This window comes from Leopardus geoffroyi, chromosome A3 (assembly GCF_018350155.1).
Source record: "Leopardus geoffroyi isolate Oge1 chromosome A3, O.geoffroyi_Oge1_pat1.0, whole genome shotgun sequence".
Classification (NCBI taxonomy): domain Eukaryota; kingdom Metazoa; phylum Chordata; class Mammalia; order Carnivora; family Felidae; genus Leopardus; species Leopardus geoffroyi.
In genome coordinates, this window is record NC_059336.1 from 139,925,306 (window position 1) to 139,948,610 (window position 23,305).

The 23,305-nt window shown below is 49.2% G+C and overlaps 1 protein-coding gene across 1 annotated transcript in view; it reads right to left on the bottom strand.

Moving 5' to 3' along the window:
- The window catches only part of SNTG2 (syntrophin gamma 2), a 184,813-nt gene that overhangs the window by 150,296 nt on the left and 11,212 nt on the right, over nucleotides 1–23,305 (bottom strand). The gene's annotated exons all lie outside the window — the stretch shown is intronic.

The following is a 23,305-nucleotide window of genomic DNA, read 5'->3' on the forward strand; positions in this document are numbered from 1 at the left end:
TGAGGGACAGGCTGACATGTCTGGGGCTGAAATCCTGACCTGCAATGCACCTGCACGTAGATGAGGAGAACGTAAAACATCAGTCATGGGGCGCGGGGGCGGCGCAGTCGGTTGAGTGTCCGGCTGCTGATTTCAGCCCAGGTCATGATCCCAAGGTCGTGGGACCCAGCCCCGTGTCGGGCTCTGTGCTAGGTGTGGAGCCTGCTGAGGTCTCTCTCTCTCCCCCTCCCTCCCTCCCTCTCTCTCTCTCCTGCTGCCCTCCTCCCCTTCTTGCGCCCTCTCTAAAAAAATAAGAAACACAAACAAAAAAGCCCAAAAAACATTGTTATGGAATCTGGGTGATGGGTACATAAGCATCTACTGGGGTAGTTTTCCAAATCTCCCATGTTTTGGAAGACATTCACTAACACAACTTTGGAGGAACCCCGCAGTAATCATTACACAAACTCAGCGCGCTCAGACCCCACGTGGACGGAGGGGCGATGAACTTTGTGGAGAGCACTCTTCTCGTAAAGATGAGCCACGCTGGCAGCTCGCCCCCCGAGACGTGATCTGAGGTTCTGCTACTGTCTGCTGGCTTCAGTTTCCTCTCAGTCACCGTCTGGCGATGAGGCTCCAGGGGCAGCGCCGGGGACGGCCAGCCCCAAAGCTCAGATCTGCCGGTTGGTGACTGTGCCTCAGACGCTGGCCCTGCCATCGCCGATCAGGCCCCCGTGAGACAGCGGGGCGTCACCCTGCGGCCCCCTCACCACACGTCTCTCCCTGGCTCCCCACCCTCCCACTCTCTGCATCTCACGGCCAGCTTCCTAATTCAAAGCAGCCCCTCTCACCTGCATTGCTCTGGGAAGATTTAATCCACCTCTCGGGCTCCAGTGCTGGAGTAGCTAAAACACTGTCTGTCACGTGACCAAACCAGGTACTTGAAAAATGCACTTAACAGACATTACGACAACCAACAGGGGCGCCTGGGTGGCTCAGTCGGTTGGGCGTCCGACTTCAGCTCAGGTCGTGATCTCGCGGTCCGTGAGTTCGAGCCCCGCGTCGGGCTCTGTGCTGACGGCTCGGAGCCTGGAGCTGCTTCTGATTCTGTGTCTCCCCCTCTCCCTGCCCCTCCCCTGCTAATGCTCTGTATCTCTCTCTCTCTCTAATAAATAAACGTTAAAAATTTCTTTTAAAAACAATCAATCATCCCACGTTGCATAAACAGCTCCCCTGCGCTGAGCAGAGTCTGAGTTTCCTACAAAAGCTGCATCTCTGGCCCCCGGTCACAGGTCACCTCGTGGCCGCTGTACAAACCCACACACTCAACCACCACCGGGTCCTCCACATGCTGCTGAGCTCGTGCACACGCGGTTCCGTCTCCTCGAGGACGCCTTCCTTCCTCGCCTTTCCGATTCCGTCTCAGCTCTCGAGTCCCCACCCGCAGGGAGCCTTCGCTGACCTCCTAGGCGCTCTGGGACACCGTACCCTCCCGTGAGAGTGTAGATCACCGAGTGAACTTGGATCACATCTCTGTTCCCAGAGACCAACTCACGTACTTCATTCGCCCCCCGTGGGGGTTAATTCTGTGCGTCAACTTGACCGGGCCACGGCGCCCAGATGTTCGGTCAAACGTTATTTGGGATGTTTCCGTGAAAGCATTTTTGAATGAGAACGACATTTAAATCAGCGGACTGTGAGTAAAGCAGACTGCTCTCTGTGATGTGGGTGGGCCTCACCTCGTCAGCTGAAGGAAGGCCTGCTAGAACAAAAAAGTGGATGCTCTCTAAAACGAGAGAATTCCCCTGCCAGACGGTCTTCAAACTGAAACATCAGTTCTTTCTGCCTTTAGACCTGAACCACATCACTGGGCCTCCGGGTCCTCAGGCCTTCTGACTCGGAGACCACGGGCTCCCCTGCAGCACGGCCGTGAGCAGACACCCCGTTAACTGAGGTAAAGCTGGGGCGGTCTGGACCACCTGCCACCGAGCCAGGGGTCCCTCCCCTCCACTCCCTTCTCCGGGCCGCGACGCAAGCTCCCGAGTGTGGCGGGCGCCTCACCCCAGCCCTCCCGGCCTGTCAGTCCCCCGGGGACCATGCCTCCGACACCTTCTATAACTTGACAACCCGTGCCTCTTCCCACAACACCCCCTTCGGTTCACAAGTGGGGTACGCTTCTTAACAGCTCTGGACTGCCTCCTCCCCACTCACCCCTGCACGCCCCCATCACGGTAAAAGCAGCAGGAGGGTTTTAAACTCTCCAGCCGGACCGCTCCTCACAGCCGTTGTGGAGACTTACAAAGTCGCATGTGAGTTTCTCACAATCCACTAAGGAGGCGTCACTTGGGATTAACATGTTTTTTATTCTTCGACCTCGTAGCTGTGAAGTCATTTATCCTGAACGAGAACTTCCATTTCCCTGATCACTGGTGAGCCGCCCGAGCCTCATTTATGTTTACTGCCCCTAGAGATTTCCATGTGTTGGATTTCCTGTTTATACCACGGGGGCCTTTTGGTATTTCTTCGTTAATTTTTAATTATTTACACAATATGGAAATCAATCCTCGGTATACAAATGGAAAACGTGCTTTTGCAGCCTATGCTCTGTCAGTTAATCTGAGTTATGCTGTCTTTGGGGCGGGGGGGTGGGGGGGACAAAACCACGTCCACATACGTGTACATGTCTTCACTGCAATGCAGGCAAATTTTCAATCTGACTCGTTACAGTCTGTTTTGTGATCTGCTCTAAAAGTCTGTTCTACTGACCCTTTACGTAATGCTTCTAAGTTTCGTCCTGAACATTTCTTGGAAGTTTGTGTGCAGGCCAGATGTCATGTCTCCAAGTGTGCACAGAAGTCACACGGGGGATGGCCCGCCACACGGCACGTGTGCACGGCCAAGGCCCACGGAGGCCACGTGCTGTTTCGAGTGTTTCCCCTCTGCCCCCCATCCCCCCATCACCACCACAGCCCGGCCAGCACCTGTGCCTGCAAACAGATCTCCCAAAGCCTGGGGGCCCTTCCCTCCCAGCAGCTCCAGAGTGGGCCCTCCATTCCCGGTGCCCACGCCGCCCCCCACCCCATTCCCAGTCCCCACGCCCCCCATTCCCGGTGTCCACACCACCCCCCCCCCCCGTTCCGGGTGCCCGCAACGCCCCCACCCCCATTCCTGGTGCCCGCAATGCCCCCCTGCCCCCCCATTCCAAGTGCCCACAACCCCCCCACCCCCGTTCTCGGTGCCCACACTGCCCTCCCCACCCCCGTTCCCAGTGCCCATGCCCCCCCATTCCCAGTGCCCACAACACCCCCTCCCCCCGTTCCCAGTGCCCGCAACCGCCCCCACCCCCGTTCCAAGTGCCCACAACCCCCCCACCCCCATTCCCGGTGCCCACACTGCACCCCCACCCCCGTTCCCGGTGCCAGCAATGCCCCACCCCATCCCCAGTGCCCATGCCGTGCCCCCCCCACCCCGTTCCCAGTGCCCACGCCGCCCCCACCCCATTCCCAGTCCCCACGCCCCCCCCCATTCCCGGTGCCTACAACACCCCCCCCCCCCGTTCCTGGTGCCCACAACTGCCCCACCCCCGTTCTTGGTGCCCACACTGCCCCATTCCTGGTGCCCACAACACCCACCCCGTTCCTGGTGCCTGTAATGCACCCCCGGCCCCCCCGCCCAGTTCCTGGTGCCCACAACCACCCCCGCCCCGTTCCCAGTGCCCACGCCGCACCCTCCCCCCCACCCCGTTCTGGGTGCTCACGCTGCCCCACCCTCCCTACCCCCACCCCCACCCCCCCCCGTTCCTGGTGCCCACAACCGCCCCACCCCCGTTCTTGGTGCCCACACTGCCCCATTCCCGGTGCCCACAACACCCACCCCGTTCCTGGTGCCTGTAATGCACCCCTGGCCCCCCCGCCCAGTTCCCGGTGCCCACAACCACCCCCGCCCCGTTCCCAGTGCCCACGCCGCACCCCCCCCCCCCACCCCGTTCCGGGTGCTCACGCTGCCCCACCCTCCCTACCCCCACCCCCACCCCCACCCCCACCCCCGGGCCCTGCAGCCAGCCGACTCCTCTTCCATCTCCTCCACAGGCGCCCCGATTCCAGAGCACAAGTAGGATCCTGTCCCGGCTCGCCCTGCCCCGCACGCCTCTCACCTCTTCCCGGCGCCAGACCTCGTGGCCACACACAGCCCCCACTGGCGCGCCTCACCTGCTTTCTCCACCGCCTGTCCCAGCGCCCTGCCGTCCCTCATGCGCCCCTGCCTCTCCTCCCTGAGCCTCCGTTCACGTTCACGTCCCTCTCCGGAGAGCAGGGGAGGGAGAACAGGCAGCACACAGAGCGTTTTCAGGGCAGTGACACGACTCCGTGTGGTACAACAATGAGCACATTTCCTCACCCATCTGCCCAAACTCAGAGTTGACATCGCCACAAGTGGACCCTCAGGTGAGCTACAGACTGTGGGCCATGATGCCGCGTCCACGGGCATGTTATACCAAACGTCCCCTCTGCTGGGGGTGCTGATAACCAGGGAGGCCGTGCGTGTGTGAGGGGCGGAGGGCATATGGGACAGCTGTGCCTTCCCCTCAACTTTGCTGAGTCTTAAACTTCTGTAAAAAACAAAAAAAAAGTCTTACTAATCAAAAAAGAACTAATACTCAACTATACTAAAAATTAAGAAGACTCTATTTGCAAAATACATTATCTTATGTACAGAAAATCTTAAGGAATCCGCCCAAAGATCAGTTGAACCAATAACTGAGTTTAGAAAGGTGGCAGGATACAAGATCAACACATAGGCAGCTGTACCCCTGTACACTTGCAGCGAATAATCTAAAAATGAAAATAAGAAAACTCCATTTATAAGAGCAAAAAAGGAATGACATATCTGGGAACAACTTTACGAAAACAGATGGAAACTCGGAAGCTGTGTATCCTCGCGGAAGGAAGCTGAGGCGCTAACTCAATGGGAAGACCCCGTGTTCGCGGGTCAGAAGACTCCAGAAGACTCTGAATGATGATGCCAGTGATCCACTCCCTGATCCACAGACTCAGTGCAATCTCGGTCAAGAGGCCAGGTGGCTTCCTTGCAAAAATTGACAACCTGATCCTAAAAGTATATGGAAATTCAAGGGATCCAACACGGTCAAAACAGTCCTGACAAAGAACAAAACTGGAGAACTCACATTTCCCAGTTTCAAAACTTACAAGGTACAGGAATCGAGACAGTGTGGTGCTAGCAAGGAGGGTGAGGATATATATAAAAGTCTGCAAGGGCAGACACATAGATCAATGGAATCAAACCGAGAATCCCCTCACTTATATGATCAATTAATTTTCAGCAACACTGACAGGGCAAGTCAATGGGGCAAAGAATACACTTTTTGACCAACGCTGGGACACCTGGATATTCACATTTTAAAAAATGAATTTTGGGGCGCCTGGGTGACTCCGTCGTTTAAGCATCTGACTTCGGCTCAGGTCATGATCTCACCGTTCGTGAGTTCAAGTCCTGTGCTGGGCTCTGTGCTTGACAACTCGGAGCCTGGAGCCCGCTTTGGATTATGTGTCTCCCTCTCTCTCTGCCCCTCCCCTGCTTGCATTCTGTCTCTCTCTCAAAAATAAAAACATTAAAAATAAAAATAAATAAAAATTAAAAAATGAATTTGTATTCCTTCCTCACACCATACACAAAAGTTAACTCAAAATGGATCCTTTCCTAAAAACAAACTAAAATTATGGAAGTCCTGGAAGAAAATAGGAGTAAATCTAAAGGAACTTGGTAAGGCACTATTTTGTCAGATAAAACACCAAAAAATATATGACCAAAGAAAAAGCAGACCAAAATAAAAACTCTGTGATACCATGAAGAAAATAAAAAGACAACCCACAGAATGGCAGAATATAGTTGCAAATCGTATATCTGTTTTTATAAGGGATTTGTATGCAAAATACTTTTTTTTTTTTTTTTAATTTTTTTTTTCAACGTTTATTTATTTTTGGGACAGAGAGAGACAGAGCATGAACGGGGGAGGGGCAGAGAGAGAGGGAGACACAGAATCAGAAACAGGCTCCAGGCTCTGAGCCACCAGCCCAGAGCCTGACGCGGGGCTCGAACTCACGGACCGCGAGATCGTGACCTGGCTGAAGTCGGAGGCTCAACCGACTGCGCCACCCAGGCGCCCCTCAAAATACTTTTTAAAAACCCTATAGTTGAATAAAAGCAAAGAATCCAATTAAAATATGGGTGAACAATTTGAATACACAACTGTCCTAAGAAGACACACAAATGGCCATTAAATACATGGGAAGATATTTAACACCTTTAAGAACTGAGGAAATGCACATCAAAACCACGTAGATACTCCGTCCCATCCACTGCTGTGACCGTAACTCTCCAGCGGGAACACCAGCGAGTTTCCGCAAGGACGCCCAGAGGCGGGCGCGCTCTCGTGCTGCTGGTGGGGGCAGAAAAAGGCACGACCTTCACGACACACTCGCCGTCACTCAGAGATACCGTCCTGACATCTGGGGTTTCGAAAGCAGTGAACCCGAGCTGGAAATCTGTGGCGAACGGCCAAGCCGTCCGTCCCACTGGCCAAAGCAGAGTCTCCACGACACCCAGTGTCTCCATGACACTCCACTCCGAGGCACAGACCGCCAACGGGACTGAGCCTGCAGGTCCCACCCCAAACCTACACACGCGTGTTCGCCGCAGCACCGCTCAGGTAGCTCCGGAGCCACCCGATCGTCCGTAAACAGATGTGATACACAGAACGTATTTTGCAGCAACAAAAAATACAGTCTGAAACTTGCTAGAATGTTGGCGAACCTCGAAGTCATGACAAGGGTAAGACGCGAGTCACCAAGACCACCGTGAGACCCTCTTACTGTAAAGCGTCTGCAACGGGCAGATCCATACGGAAAGCAGACGGGCACCCTGGCGGGAGGGACAACGGGCATGGAGTGCTCGGCGGGTACAAAGTTCTTTCGCTGGGTGTGAAACGTCCTTGAAGTGGATTGTGGCGATGACAGCACAGCTCGAGGACACGACAGACCGCTAAACCACTCACTTTGGGTGAAGAGGGCGGTGTGTGAATTACGTATCTGCCGTAAAGAAAATACAGAGCAGCAGGAACCAAGGCCTGGCCCGGCTGTGCCCAGGGAGCCACAGTGAGCGCCTGGCCGCGTCTCCAAGCCCCGACACGTGAAACACGGTGTGCCTGCTGGAGAATTCTTTCCCAGCAACTGGGAAGCCGTTCCAAAGCGTCGATCGGTGCCCCCGAGGTGAAGTGTAAGAGAAGGGGAATTACGTTCAGTTAATGACCATCATCTTTTTATTTCACTTTGTGGATTTACTTACTTTGCCCTGCAGGAATCCCTCAGTGTTCATTCTCCTTCACTCGTGAATTTCCTAAGGTCAACAGTGTATTTCTGAGGACGCCAGAAATAAATTCTGGACCAAGAAAGTTTCGAAGGGCGCCTGGGTGGCTCAGTCAGTTGAACCTCTGACTTCCGACTTCAGCTCAGGTCGTGATCTCACAGCTCACGTCGTGATCTCACAGCTCACGAGTTCAAGCCCTGTTGTCAAGCTCGCTGCGGCCAGCACAGAGCCCACCTGGGAGTCTCCGTCTCCCCGTCTCTCTCCTCCTCCCCCACTCTCTCTCTCAAAAATGAATAAATGTTTAAAAAAGAGAGAGAAAGTTTTGTAATTGTACTTTGATTACTGTGTCTCTTCCGTGTCTTCTTTGGAATTTCTGTGATTTGCTCTGTCTTCCTTACCTTTTATCCTCTTTATCATATTTTTGTCTTTCTTTGCTCTGTATTCTTAGAAATCCCAATTTTCTCAATATCATGAATTCAATTTCTACATCTGTTTTCTGCTTATTTCTGCTAAAGCGTTTTTCCATTTTTTTTGTTCTATAAAACAGTCAAATGTTTGCTTTTCAGTGTGGCACATGGTGCTGGTAATGTATACAAAAATATGTCGTATTCTACAGGAAGTCCTAACGAACGTTCTTGCCTTCATCCGTGCGGTGCGGCTCACAACACAGACGCTCAGCCCCTGAGGAAAGATACTCCCGTTTCGGTTCCCGCCTTGAGCAGCAGGTGACCTCTCCGTGGTCTCTCTCAGCGCCCAGTTCATCCCCTGCCCGGATTTAAGCTCCAGGGCAACGTGGCGTGTCCAGTCTTCCAGGAAGCTTCTCATCATTCATTTATTAATGCTTACAGTGAACTGTGGGGGGTTCATCCTACCACTGCTGCCACGTCTCATATCCGCTCCTGGAAGGGCAGCTGTGTCCTCTCTGCCGAAGGCGTGCGCGTCCTACGAGCGGCCCTGGGGCCCCACCCAGTGGAGTTGGCTGGTTTTGAATTACATACGGCGGATGCTTTTTCTCAGCTACCCAAATACCTCCTACGATCAGTTCACGTTACTACTGGGCATTATTTTGGGGCAAAAAATTGCCACACGTCTCAACATGTGATTATGAAGTCAAAAGCTTTAAGAGGAGTATGGAAAATAAAATAAACGTAAAGAACTCCAGTGAGTTACTGAATATAAGCATCCTAACACAAGAAGGCACTTACTTTTGGGAAGCAAAATTACAGTGTGCGTTGTTAATTTTGGAATTGGGGCGCCTGGGTGGCTCAGTCGGTTGAGCATCCGACTTTGGCTCAGGTCATGATCTCACAGCCTGTGAGTTCGAGCCCTGCGTCAGGCTCTGTGCTGACAGCTGGGAGCCTGGAGCCTGCTTCAGACTCTGTGCCTCCCTCTGCCCCAACCCACTCGCATTCTATCTCTGTCTCAAAAATAAATAAACATTAAAAAAAATTAATTTTGGAATTAAAGTCATGGTTTTGTTCTTTCAAATACTATAGAACTTATATCTTCCCCTCCATCCCCACTGCCCTCAGAACTTCAATTCACATACTGACTGTATTTAATAGTCACACGACTTAGAAAATTAAACCATTTGTTTGAGGGATTGGCATTCATCCTGGAAATTCATTAGATATTAATACTTGCAACAGACTTTCAGGAGACTCAGCTATAATCCCTAAAGTTACAGAACAATAAAGTTGCCATCTGGTTTTCTCTGTCTTCAGTATGAAATTATCTGATTACCAGCAGAAACATGCAGGTTAATAGCAAGTTTTCTATATACTTTTGAATGACATAGGGCTGGGGCACTGATCTCTGCACAGTCAAAAATCCACACATAACTTCTGACTCCCCCAAAACTTAACTACTATCAGCCTACTGTTGACCAAAGCCATATCAACAACATAAACAGTAGATTAACACATATTTTATATATGTATTATACATTGTGCTCTTACAATAAAGCAAGCTAGAGAAAAAAAATGTTACTAGGACAATCACAGGAAAGACAAAATACATTACAGCACCGTGCTGTATTTATTGAAAAAACAATTCACGTACGTATAAGGGGACCGGTGCAGTTCAAACCCGTGTTGTTCAGGGATCGACTGTAGGGTGGTGAGAGACACGGGTGATTTCTAGGCTTTCTGTAAAGCTACAACCATCAATAGGCATAAGAAGAGGTGTGTGTGAGTGTCCAGAAATACATCCACAGAGATGTAGCTGATAGGTTTTTAATTAAAAGGGCCAAAGAAAAGGGGTGCTTGGGTGGCTCAGTCAGTTAAGTGTCTGACTCTTGGTTTTGGCTCAGGTCATGATCTTGTAGTTCGTGGGATCAAGTCCTACATTGGGCTCTGTGCTGACAGCATGGAGCCTGCTTCGGATGCTCTCCTTCTCTCAGAATAAATAAATAAATTTTAAAAAAGGCTAACAAGGTTTAATAAGGAAAGAGTAGTCTTTTTTACAAAATACCACTTGAACAGTCAGAGCGCCATCTATGAATAAATGAACCCCAGTCTGTACTTCACTACTTACACAGAAAGCACTCACGATAGATCCCAGACTTACGTGTAAGAATAAAAATCTATAAAACTTCAAGAACGAAGCAGAAAGTTATGGCAGCAGGTTTAGCACAAGAAAGAGGAGCGAGATCAGTAAAAGCAAACAAAAAAACTAAAGTGAAAGGAAGCAAACTGGGTAACCACAGTTCACTGAAATTAAAAATGTGTGCTTTATGAAATGCACAGTTAAAGAAATAAAAAGACAAAAAAGTCTGGAAAAAATTGGTGCAAAATATGTGTGTTAGGTCTGATAATGGGGTTGCCTCCAGAGGAGACAGTTTCAATTTAATTTAAAGCTACTAATGAGAGAAAAACTATTACATTTTAAGCACATTCTGTAAAATTAGCCCCTGAGACAGGCATCCTAAAAATGCTAGGAGTTTACTGGTTTTTCTAACATGTTTTATCTTTCCAGAATGTGGGGGGCATTCTCCTTAACACGATCTGTGCTTTAATGAGAACAGGACTACGTTTTGTCTTCTGCACTAAAAGAACAAGTCCTCTACGTAAGGAAGGAGACAGCGCCCCGCACGCTGACAGAGCAACTCTTGCACAGAACCCCGGAGACTGCACGGTGGGCCTTTGGAAAAGAGGTCAGCGAGCCGGTGCATCCCTGCAGGGCGCCTCCTTCCTGCCTCGCCCGGAGCCGTCAGATCCCTCTCTGCATTTCATCTCGTGTCCTACCTTTTCGCTAAGCATGGCCATCTGAGTCACAGCATTTGCTAAACGCAGCTTCTCCAGAGACAGCACAATTTCATTACGTTTACGCTGCGTCTCGTTGAGCGTAGGTCACCTTACGTGAAGGAGGTCTTTACCAACGTTCACCATGAGAACAGAAAGGGGGCAGTTACTTCCCGCTCCGTCCGAAACGGCCCCAGCAGAGGCGGGGGAGGGGATGCCCAGAGGCGCCCACGCGCACCTGTACCAGTGGCCGTCCCCCCCCCTCCCCCCGCCCCATCCCCTCTCCTCCACCCAAAGCCAGAGGAAAAGGGACATCTGGTAAATACAGCCTGTCTCACCTCAGTCTCTCCACACGCACACACAGGGGGATGGTGTGTATGTTTTATTGTTACTCGCAGGGAATACATGTGACCCGGTGATGCACACACACCCCAGAAATAGTAAGAACAAACAAAAGGACTTCTCCTCTTCTCCCTTCTGAGCTTTGATTCCCAGAAAAAGAACAAACGCATTGGCTCTCTGAACACAACAACGTCCTCTGCTTCCTTATCTATGACACTGACGATGCTCGCCTACCTTAGCCCTGACAACTCCTGCGAGAGGATTAGGACGGGTAATTCCGACGATTCATGATAGGGCAGCAACGCTTATGACGATTCAAGGACCGCCTGGGTGCTCCCGGCAGCCCTGCACACAGGGGGTCACCCCACCTGCGGGGAGCACACGGGGGGGGTCACCCCACCTGCGGGGAGCACACAGGGGGTCACCCCACCTACAGGGAGCACACGGGGGGGGGTCACCCCACCTGCGGGGAGCACACGGGGGGGGGGTCACCCCACCTACAGGGAGCACACGGGGGGGGGGGGTCACCCCACCTGCGGGGAGCACACAGGGGGTCACCCCACCTACAGGGAGCACACGGGGGGGGGTCACCCCACCTGCGGGGAGCACACAGGGGGTCACCCCACCTACAGGGAGCACACGGGGGGGGGTCACCCAATTTGTGGGGAGCACACAGGGGGTCACCCCACCTGCGGGGAGCACACGGGGGGGGTCACCCAATTTGTGGGGAGCACACAGGGGGTCACCCCACCTGCGGGGAGCACACGGGGGGGGTCACCCCACCTGCGGGGAGCACACAGGGGGTCACCCCACCTACAGGGAGCACACGGGGGGGGGTCACCCAATTTGTGGGGAGCACACAGGGGTCACCCCACCTGTGGGGAGCACACAGGGGGTCACCCCACCTGCGGGGAGCAAGTGTTCCCACAAAGTCAGCCGGAGAAAAAGCCGAATTTGTGACCACAGTTCCAAGAGACCAATTTATCACAAGTCAGTTTCTCTCTCAAAATAAAATTATTCTATAGAAATCCTCTGACATTAAAAACCAACGTGTCCTTGGTTGGTACATTTGAATCCTTTCGGCTGTCTCTTCGTGGACCAGCGCTGTGCCAGGGCGGGGTGGGGGTGGGGGGAGCCTCCCAACACAGGTGCATAATGTTATTATCACCAGTACTGGCCCCAAATTCAAGCCAGGAAGCTGGGTTTTCCACTTCTTAGAAAAGAAAAGGCCAACTGGGAGAGAAGGAAAGCGGGATTTGTCACCCAACAAACCCTTCTATTCTGGAGAAAGGAAATCTCTTAATGACAGAAGTTGTTCTGGCATAAAATGCATTCTAACCAGTTTCTACATTTGCCAAACAGAAAAAAATACCACCTAGTCTTTACGTTTAATGGAAGCAGGCACATATGTCTTGGTAGATTTTTCTGGAACCCTATGCACATTAACTGAGGAAAAGGCAGTTACTCAAGGGGAGCCCGACTCATGTTCGTCAGGGGATACATTTTCCCCTTCAGAAACCAGATTGTGTCTAAGAATGAATGTGATTTATATAGATTTGGTTTTCTGGCAACTCTCGATGATTGGATTTTGTATCTTCACAAATTGAGGTGACTGCTTTCCAAAAAAAAAAATGAAAAGTTTCCCGGGAAGAAAAATGACATATAACGTGCTTCTGCCCAGAAATCTGTGCCGGCAAACTGTGCGGCCTGTGCTGTCTCTTTTCTAGTGTGACTGAAGAAAACTCCTTACAAGGAGCAGGTATTCACATCAACCCTCGTTACATTCTGATAACAAAACCTCCGCTCTGCCACAAGACAATCAGCACCGGAGTGCGGACGTCAGGTGCAGCTGTAAGAGCTACAAACTGGACGTTCCTCTGCGGTCAAGCAAGTAGTGTCTCTGGGTGACGTCACCATAACCTCAACTCTGGCAACGGGGTCTGTCTGCTGCCCCCTCCTTGCCTTGCTCAGAATACACATACATGTTCAGCACTGTCTCTTGTCCCAGGGATAAGGCAATGCCGTCCCACACTGCACACTACTGCTGGACGCCCACAAGGAAGAGACACTTCCAAGAGGACGACGTGTGTGTATGCACAAGTGTGTGTACATGTATGTGTGTACGTGGACACCTGCACGTGTGTGCAGGCACAAGTGTGTGTGTACACGTACAAGTATGTGTGTGTAGGTGTGTATGTGCACAGGAATGTGTGTCGGTGCATGTGTGTATGTGTACGCATGGGTGTACATGCACAAATGTATATGTGCACGTAGACAAGTGCACGTGTGTATATGTGCATGTGGATATATGCACAAGAGTATATGGGTATGCATGTGTGTATGTGGACAAGCATATCGTTTGATGCGTGTACATAAGCACACAAATGTACATGTGTGTGCATGTGTGTATGTGCACAAGTGTATATGTACACCCATGTGCAAACGTGCACAAGCGTGTGCAGGTGCGCTCATGTAGGCATACAAGTGCACATGTATATGCACGTGTGAATGTATACACGTGTGCGGGTGTGTGCAGATGTGTATGTGTGCACGTGTGCATATCGGTGTGTACGTGCAGGCATATATGTGCACATGCGTATATGTGTGCAGGTGTGTGTATGTGCAGATATATATGTGCACATGTGCAGATAGATGTGTATATGTGTGCACAGGTGTGTGTGCATGTGTGTATGCCTGTGTACCTGCATGTGTGTGCACGTGTGTTCCTTTCAAGGAAAACTAAGAGTATTTTCTTTTGGTGATGTCAAATATTAAAACAAGGTTTACTACACCATTTATTTTTTATTCATTAAAATGGAAATAACACTAGATCTGTGTATTTAATTACACTTTTATTGAGTAGCTCATGGAGCTAAAATATTTCAGGTAAACATCTAGAATATACAAGCTTTGTAGAAACCACTGTATTCTTGACAAAATAGATGATAAACTGACATTCCACTTTCTGACATTTGCTTCAAATATAAAACAGGATGGGAATGTCCATATTATTATCCAGAATTCTTTTCTCTCTTCTGGCAGCGACCCCGTGACTCAGGACTACCACATATCCTAATGGTACTAAATCTACTGGAAACAAAAATTTTTCCATGAATTATTAATCACGGGATGTTTCCAGGTCTACTATGAAAATCACCTCTCACTTGTTCACCTATAAAGAAGAATCACAAGGCTGAGCTGCAACTTGAAAACTTGATCTGACGCATTTAACACAGGAACACTTGGTCAGCCTGGTGTGTGTGCATGGTTAAGAATTAACTATTGATCTGATGATTCTGGATTTGAGATTGGTTTTATTTCAAACATACCAGTCAGCAGAAGTCTCAGATGCTCAACAGAAAGCATAAAATTATAAAATAACCTAACCTGTGAAAATTTATTCCATTAGAAATGTTGAATGGTGATTAATAGCCACTTCGTAACAAAAAAGTGGCATGATTCTCTCTCATGTTATTTATCTAATACAATTGAAATCAAATTACCTTGTCTTTCTGTAAATTTCAGCACTAACTTTGTTCAAAGAAGAAACTCTGCGCGGTAAACATCGTGTTAAGAGTGGAAAATCGCCTCGTCGCCTGTTGAAAGAAACCCACACATCTGCCTTACTGGTGGGAGTGATCTGTTCCTGGTCCTGCAGCTTTGAGAAAGGCAGGTATCTTCAAAAAGGAGAACAGAGGGGCGCCTGGGTGGCGCAGTCGGTTAAGCGTCCGACTTCAGCCAGGTCACCATCTCGCGGTCCGTGAGTTCAAGCCCCGCGTCGGGCTCTGGGCTGATGGCTCAGAGCCTGGAGCCTGTTTCCGATTCTGTGTCTCCCTCTCTCTCTGCCCCTCCCCCGTTCATGCTCTGTCTCTCTCTGTCCCAAAAATAAAATAAAAACGTTGAAAAAAAAAATTTACAAAAAGGAGAACAGAAAAAGACGACAGACAATGGGAGGTTTTCCTAAAACCATTTTCTGAAGAAGGTAATTTCTTAGCAGCAAAGCTGCTGGGTGTGTTTAAAGACGCCCTCTGGTTTCCCAAAAGGCATCTTGGCAGATCATGGAGATGTGACACTTAACCCACGATCCCAAAGAGGCAACGGTCACAAAGAGGCTAACGGAATCCAGGCTCTCCTCGAGACGGGGCGGGTGGGTTCCTGTCCGTCCTTCCGGGCCAGGCAGATGCACGGCAGCCCTGCTTCCCCAGGGGCCACCGGCATCCGCACTGAGCCACCGGGAGTTTGCACCTGCTCCGCTAGATTCGCTCACGGAAGCCGTCCCTGTGCCAGCACAGGACAGCGGACTGCTGAATAGTCGGATGTCACAAGCTGTAATGAAACCACTGGCAGCCTGAAATGAGCCGCGACGGTATTTACACCAGGGCAGTCCCCTCACGAGCAAAGTCAGGCCTCTTCTCCCCCCGGCCTCCCCCAGAGAGACCGTGCGCGGCCGACCGTCCAGTTTATGGTAACATTTTAACTCCATTTCAATTCTTCCCGTGAAACTGAGTTAAGGAGAGAGGGGCCCCTGCCTTACTCATTTTTGAGTCCTCGATGCCTAGTCCTGAGCCTGCAGCACACCAAGAGCTCAGTTTTCTTTTCTTTTCTTTTCTTTTTTTTTCCAACGTTTATTTATTTTTGGGACAGAGAGAGAGAGAGCGTGAACGGGGGAGGGGCAGAGAGAGAGGGAGACACAGAATCGGAAACAGGCTCCAGGCTCCGAGCCATCAGCCCAGAGCCCGACGCGGGGCTCGAACTCCCGGACCGCGAGATCGTGACCTGGCTGAAGTCGGACGCTTAACCGACTGGGCCACCCAGGCGCCCCTTGTTTTCAAAAATGAGTACAGAACGCTGAAGGATCAAACCACGTCATCAAGCGTCTCCTTATAAATGATTCTGTAGACGAGGAAACTCCACCCTGAACGAGATAAGGGGCCGACCCACGCCTGCACGGCTCACTGGTGAGAGCGAGCCGGAAAGACCTAGGGCTCTCACCCAGCCCCACAGTAACAGCACTGTGATGCCTCGTGCGTTCAGAATTTCGGGCTAATTTCACTGGTATGTGTTACTGGCAGTGCACGATAAGAATATCTAAGGTTCAAAGCTGTTTTCCAAGGACCTTCAGCTCCGGCCCGCAGACTGAGCATGCGGTTCCGCCTGTGTCTGGAAGGAGGCTTGCTGGCTCATTCTGTGCAGCTGGGAGGACGCGGACCTCCCACCAGCAACAAAGGGAGGAGGAGGAATCGAATAAAACCTCGAAAAGCGATGAAAAGTAAAACCAGAACCCCACCACTCTTTCCAGGAAAAGGGGGCAGGGAAATAAGACGTTTCGTACTAAAGACACCTTTATCACAGGAACCCCTGAGGATGGTCTAGAGGAAGAGTGAGCCCAGGAGGAGGTGCAGATAGAGAAGCAGGGAAGGTGTGGGGAGGGCTGGGGGAGGGAGAAAGGGTGTGGGGGAGGAGCGAGGGGAGGGATGGGTGAGGGGCAAGGGGAGCCACGACTGACCCCAGGACGCCTCACTTCTCACTTGGAAGTTAAATTCTCCAGATGGCGTTGAAATCCCACCTATATACAGCTTGCGGTTCACGCCCCAGCAGGTGCCAGGCAGGTCCTGTCTGAGGGCAGATGGGGCCAAAATCCACCTGGAGAGGTTTCTCTTGTTCCTGTGGCCCCGATGAACTTCCGCAGATACAGACTCGGGGGATGACAAGGATGGCTGTCAAGGATGCGGCACCAGGATCGGAACAACCCACCGCAAACCCACCGCAAACCCGCCTGAAGGATCGAACTTGCAGGTGCAATTCTGACACATGGACACGATGGGACTGTGCCGGAGAACCGCGGGGAAATCGGCATTTGGTCCCTATGGGATTATGACCCATGGACAAGTGACTGCTACCAAGAGCTCCCAGGGGAGGGGCGTGGACTGGCTGGTTCCGGTCCCCACACGGACAAACGGCGTCACCCTTACAACCCCCTCTTACGGGAGTAACCGTGCAAAGCCGCATCTGATACGACACAGGTGGCTGAGATTGGACCACCAAGCGGTAGTCTTTAATAAACTGAAAACTACTACTTTCTGATGAAGCATTTTAAAAAGATAAACGTCGTAGGTAACAGGAGTTCAGGACCGGGAATCCTGGCCAGTGCAGACAAGGCACAAGGAGACAGGCAACGTTAGCCTGTCCACCAGCAGGCCACAGGGAGGCAGGGGACGTTAGCCTGTCCACCAGCAGGCCACAGGGAGGCAGGGGACGTTAGCCTGTCCACCAGCAGGCCACAGGGAGGCAGGGGACGTTAGCCTGTCCACCAGCAGGCCACAGGGAGGCAGGGGACGTTAGCCTGTCCACCAGCAGGCCACAGGGACCCTTGTCAGGGCTGTGCACACTGTCTATGCTGGGGAAGGGCTGGGGATGGGCTCCGGTGGGGCCCGGTGGCCCTGCTCCTGTGGTCCAGGGCTGTCCCGTGTCTCCCGGGTGCTCTATGCCTCCTTGAACCCCACACCGGCTCAGCAGGAACAGCGTGAAACTCGTAGGGCCCCATGGGCCACACCGCCCGCCCACCGAGCCACGCTCCTGGTGCGCCCGGCACATCCCAGTACCCACCTCTGGGACGCAGGACGGGCTGTGCAGACTCCTCCTGCCCCCCCCCCCCCCGCCCCATCCCACCTACGAAAACGGAAATCACAAAGCTAAGAGTATTTGATTCCACCCTGATGAAAACGAATCTGTGGGCTGCAATGGAATCTGATCAAGTGAAGATCAGGAAATAAATCCGATGCCTGAAGCACTCAATTTGCAAGGACGTGGGCTGGTCCTCACCTGAGTCAGAGGAGGAAGAGTAGAGAGACCTGTGCACCCTGAGCTTACAAGGTGGGTGACTCCTGCGGCCCAGGCGACACTCACTTTTCTGGGGTTTGTGTCCTGCCCGGGTGGGAAGCTCCTCAGCTCACCTGCTCTTTCCTAGCTCCTAACTTTGTCCCCTTGGTTCTGCTCCGGGTTCTGTTAACCCAGCAGACTGTGTTCGATGTTTTCACGTCAAGCCAGTTTTAAATTCCAATATTATCCAACTTAAAAACTAATTTTTAAAAGTGTAATTAAATCAGGGGTGCCTGGATGGCTGTCAGTTAACTGTCCGACTTCGGATCAGGTCAGGATCTCGTGGGATGTGGGTTCGAGCCCCGCTTCGGGCTCTGTGCTGACAGCTCGGAGCCTGGAGCCTGCTTCAGATTCTGTGTCTCCCTCTCTCTCTGCCGCCCCCCCGCCCCCCCCCACCGTTCATGCCCTCTCTCTCTCTCTCTCTCTCTGTCAAAAACAAATAAAGATTAAATTTTATAATATAATTACATCTGATCCATTAAGCTTTGTACGTCCCACTTTGCACCATTTCGTTTCAGATGCCAGAATGAAGGTATTGCCTATACAAAGAGGTGACCTTACACGTGTGTTGTTTCTCTTTTATTGTTTGTTATTAGCACTTCAGAGCTGGACTCCAATTTCTTAAATCTTAGAGAAACACAATGGTCTTAGGTGAATATTATTCCAATATCCTAAACGTCAAATAAGGATGTTTAACGTTGTCACCATATTAACATCAGAATATAAAATACGTATCTATTACTTGTATTATATCCAGAGAGTTAAAATAGGAAAAGAATTTTTTAAGTAACTCTCTGGATTAAAAAAAATTTTTTTCAACGTTTATTTATTTTTGGGACAGAGAGAGACAGAGCATGAACGGGGGAGGGGCAGAGAGAGAGGGAGACACAGAATCGGAAACAGGCTCCAGGCTCTGAGCCATCAGCCCAGAGCCCGACGCGGGGCTCGAACTCACGGACCGCGAGATCGTGACCTGGCTGAAGTCGGACGCTTAACCGACCGCGCCACCCAGGCGCCCCAACTCTCTGGATTTTAAATGAACAAATTTCTTTTTTAAATGCCATTTATTTATTTTTCTTAATGTTTATTTATTTGGGGGAGGGAGGTAGAGAGCATGAGAACAAGGAGGGGCAGAGAGAGAGAGGGAGACACAGAATCCGAAGCAGGCTCCAGGCTCCGAGCTGTCAGCACAGAGCCCAACATGGGGCTCGAACTCATGGACCTCAAGATCATCACCTGAGTTGAAGTCGGATGCTCAACAGACTGAACCACCCAGGCGCCCCTAAAATGCCATTTATTTTGATTTCAACAGATTTTAGCTGTAAACCCTGGTTTCCATTGCATTTCAAATCCTATCAATGTAGATAATGATGACTTTAGAGATTTTTCTAGAAAAACTGTTAAGATGTTCACAAAACTTCAGTTGTTCAACCTCACTGAAATGTCGTATCTTTGCTGAATTAATAAATATGCCACGTTCATCTCCAAATCCTGTATTCCATATTTACCAGTCACCACTATGACAGAATACAGGATAAAAGTTAAAATACTTGATTGACAAATAGATATTTACAAGGAAAATGAAGGAACCTAAGAAATGAAAGATGATATTTTTCCAAATTTGTTCAACCACCTATTTTATCATTTTAAACTGAAAACTGAAAATGCTTAAATATTTAATACTGAAAATAGGTCCTCAGAATATAGTTCCAAGCAAACTCAAGGGAAAATATTCTTTAAAAGCTTTAGTCCTCAAGAATTAATTGAAAATCATTTTTTTTTTTATTTAAAAAAAATTTTTTTTTTCAACGTTTATTTATTTTTGGGACAGAGAGAGACAGAGCATGAACGGGGGAGGGGCAGAGAGAGAGGGAGACACAGAATCGGAAACAGGCTCCAGGCTCTGAGCCATCAGCCCAGAGCCTGACGCGGGGCTCGAACTCACGGACCGCGAGATCGTGACCTGGCTGAAGTCGGACGCTTAACCGACTGCGCCACCCAGGCGCCCCGAAAATCATTTTTTAAAGATATGGGTATCTTCCCCAATTTTAAACTCAACTTACACATTTAATTTTTTTTTTAAGCAAAGCCCAGCTTCAGGTGCAAACTTTGGAAACTGAACACTTGGCTGCATCCTCTCGGCATCGCGAGCGTGCGTGTGTGCGCACGCACCCAGATACTGCTGCCTTCTGTCTGACCTGTGAACTAGTCTCGGTTTGTAGTGGAGCCTCCGGTTTATTTTTAAGTTTATTCATTTATTTGGAGAGAGAGAGTGAGCACAAGAGAGAGCACATGTGAGGGGGGAGGGGCAGAGAGAGAATCCCAAGCAGGCTCCGCGCTGTCAGCACAGAGCCCAACTCGGGCTTGATCTCACCAACTGTGAGGTCACACCCTGAGCCAATCAAGAGTCGGACGCTTAACTGATGAAGCCACCCTGGTGCCCCCAGACCCAAGTGTAAAACAGGTGATTTAAAGGTAACAAATACTTGGAGACTAAAGAACATCCCACTAAAGAATGAATGGGCTAACCAAGCAGTTAAAGAGGAAATTAAAAAGTATATGGAAGCCAATGAAAATGATAACACCACAACCCAAAACTTCTGAGACCCAGCAAAGGCGGTCATAAGAGGGAAGTATATAGCAATCCAGGCCTTCCTAAGGAAGGAAGAAAGATCTCAGATACACAACTTAACCTTACGCCTTAAGGAGCTGGGAAAAGAACAGCAAATAAAACCCCAAACCAGCAGAAGACAGGAAATAACAAAGACAAGAACAGATATTATTGCTATTGAAACCAAAAAACAGTAGAAGAGATCAATGAAACCAGAAGCTGGTTCTTTGAAAGAATTAACAAAATTGATAAACCACTAGCCAGTCTGATCAAAAAGAAAAAGGAAAGGACCAAATAAATAAAATCAAGAATGAAAGAAGAGAGATCACAACCAACACAGCAAAAATAAAAACAATAATAACAGAATATTATGAGCAATTATATGCCAATAAAATGGGCAGTATGGAAGAAACGGACAAATTCCTAGAAACATACACACTACCAAACCTGAAACAGGAAGAAATAGAAAATTTGAACAGACCCATAACCAGTAAGGAAATCGAATTAGTAATCTAAAATCTGCCAAAAAACAAGAGTCCAGGGCCAGGTGGCTTTCCAGGGGAATTCTACCAAACATTTAAGGAAGAGTTAACACCTATTCTCTTGAAGCTGTTCCAAAAAATAGAAATGGAAGGAAAACTTCCAAACTCTTTCTTTGAAGCCAGCATTACCTTGATTCCAAAACCAGACAGAGACCCCACTAAAAAGGAGAACTACAGACCAATTTCCCTGATGAACATGGATGCAAAAATCCTCAAGAAGATATTAGCCAGCCAGATCCAACAATACATTAAAAAAATTATTCACCATGACCAAGTGGGATTTATACGTGGGATGCAGGGCTGGTTCAATATCTGCAAAACAATTAACGTGATTCATCACATCAATAAAAGAAAGGACAAGAACCATATGATCCTCTCAATAGATGCAGAGAAAGCATTTGACAAAATACAGCATCCTTTCTTGATAAAAACCCTCAAGAAAGTAGGGGTAGAAGGAGCATACCTCGAGATCATAAAAGCCATATATGAACGACCCAACGCTAACATCATCCTCAATGGGGAAAAACTGACAGCTTTCCCCCTAAGGTCAGGAACAATACAGGGATGTCCACTCTCACCACTGTTATTCAACCTAGTATTGGAAGCCTTAGCCTCTGCAATCAGACAACACAAAGAAACAAAAGGCATCCAAATCGGCCAGGAGGAGGTCAAACTTTCACTCTTCGCAGATGACATGATACTCTATATGGAAAACCCAAAATATTCCACCAAAAAACTGCTAGAATTGATTCATGAATTCAGCAAAGTTGCAGGATATAAAATCAACACACAGAAATCAGTTGCATTCCTATACACCAACAATGAAGTGACAGAGAAATCAAGGAATTGATCCCATTTACAGTTGTGCCAAAAAACATAAAATACCTAGGAATAAAACTAACCAAAGAGGTGAAAAATCCATACACTGAAAACCATAGAAAGCTTATGAAAGAAATTGAAGACACAAAAAAATGGAAAAAGATTCCATGCTCCTGGATAGGAAGAACAAATATTGCTAAAATGCCGATACTGCCCAACGCAATCTACGTGTTCCATGCAACCCCTATCAAAGTAACACCAGCATTCTTCACAGAGCTAGAACAAATAATCCTAAAATTTGTATGGAACCAGAAAAAACCCTGAATAGCCAAACCAATCTTGAAAAAGAAAACCAAAGCAGGAGGCATCACAATCCCAGACTTCAAGCTATACTACAAAACTGTAATCATGAAGGCAGTATGGTACTGGCACAAGAACAGACACTCAGGGGCGCCTGGGTGGTGCAGTCGGTTAAGCGTCCGACTTCAGCCAGGTCACGATCTCGCGGTCCATGAGTTCGAGCCCCATGTCAGGCTCTGGGCTGATGGCTCAGAGCCTGGAGCCTGTTTCCGATTCTGTGTCTCCCTCTCTCTCTGCCCCTCCCCCATTCATGCTCTGTCTCTCTCTGTCCCAAAAATAAATAAACGTTGAAAAAAAAAATTAAAAAAAAAAAAAAAGAACAGACACTCAGATCAATGGAACAGAATAGAGAACCCAGAAATGGACCCACAAGCGTATGGCCAACTAATCTTTGAGAAAGCAGGAAAGAATATCCCGTGGAATAAAGACAGTCTCTTCAGCAAGTGGTACTGGGAAAACTGGACAGCGACATGCAGAAGAACGAATCGGACCGCTTTCTTACACCATCCACAAAAATAAACTCAAAATGGATGAAAGACCTCCATGTAAGACAGGAAGCCATCAAAATCCTCAAGGAGAAAGCAGGCAAAAACCTCTTTGATCTTGGCCGCAGCAACTTCTTATTCAAATCATCTCCAAAGGCAAGAGAAACAAAAGCAAAAATGAACTACCGGGACCTCATCAAAATAAAAAGCTTCTGCACAGCGAAGGAAACAATCAGCAAAACTAAAAGGCAACCGACAGATTGGGAGAAGATATTTGCAAATGTATCAGATAAAGGGTTAGTATCCAAAATGCATAAAGAACTTACCAAACTCAACACCCAAAAAACAAAGAATCCAGTGAAGAAATGGGCAAAAGACATGGATAGACACTTCTCCAAGGAAGACATCCAGATGGCCAACTGACACATGAAAAAATGCTCAATATCACTCATCATCAGGGAAACACACATCAAAACCACAATGAGATACCACCTTACACCTGTCAGAATGGCTAACATTAACAACTCAGGCAACAACAAACGTTGGCAAGGATGCGGAGAAAGAGGATGTCTTTTGCAGTGTTGGCGGGAACGCAGGCTGGTGCAGCCACTCAAAAAACTAAAAATAGAACTACCCTACGACCCAGCAATTGCACTACTAGGCATT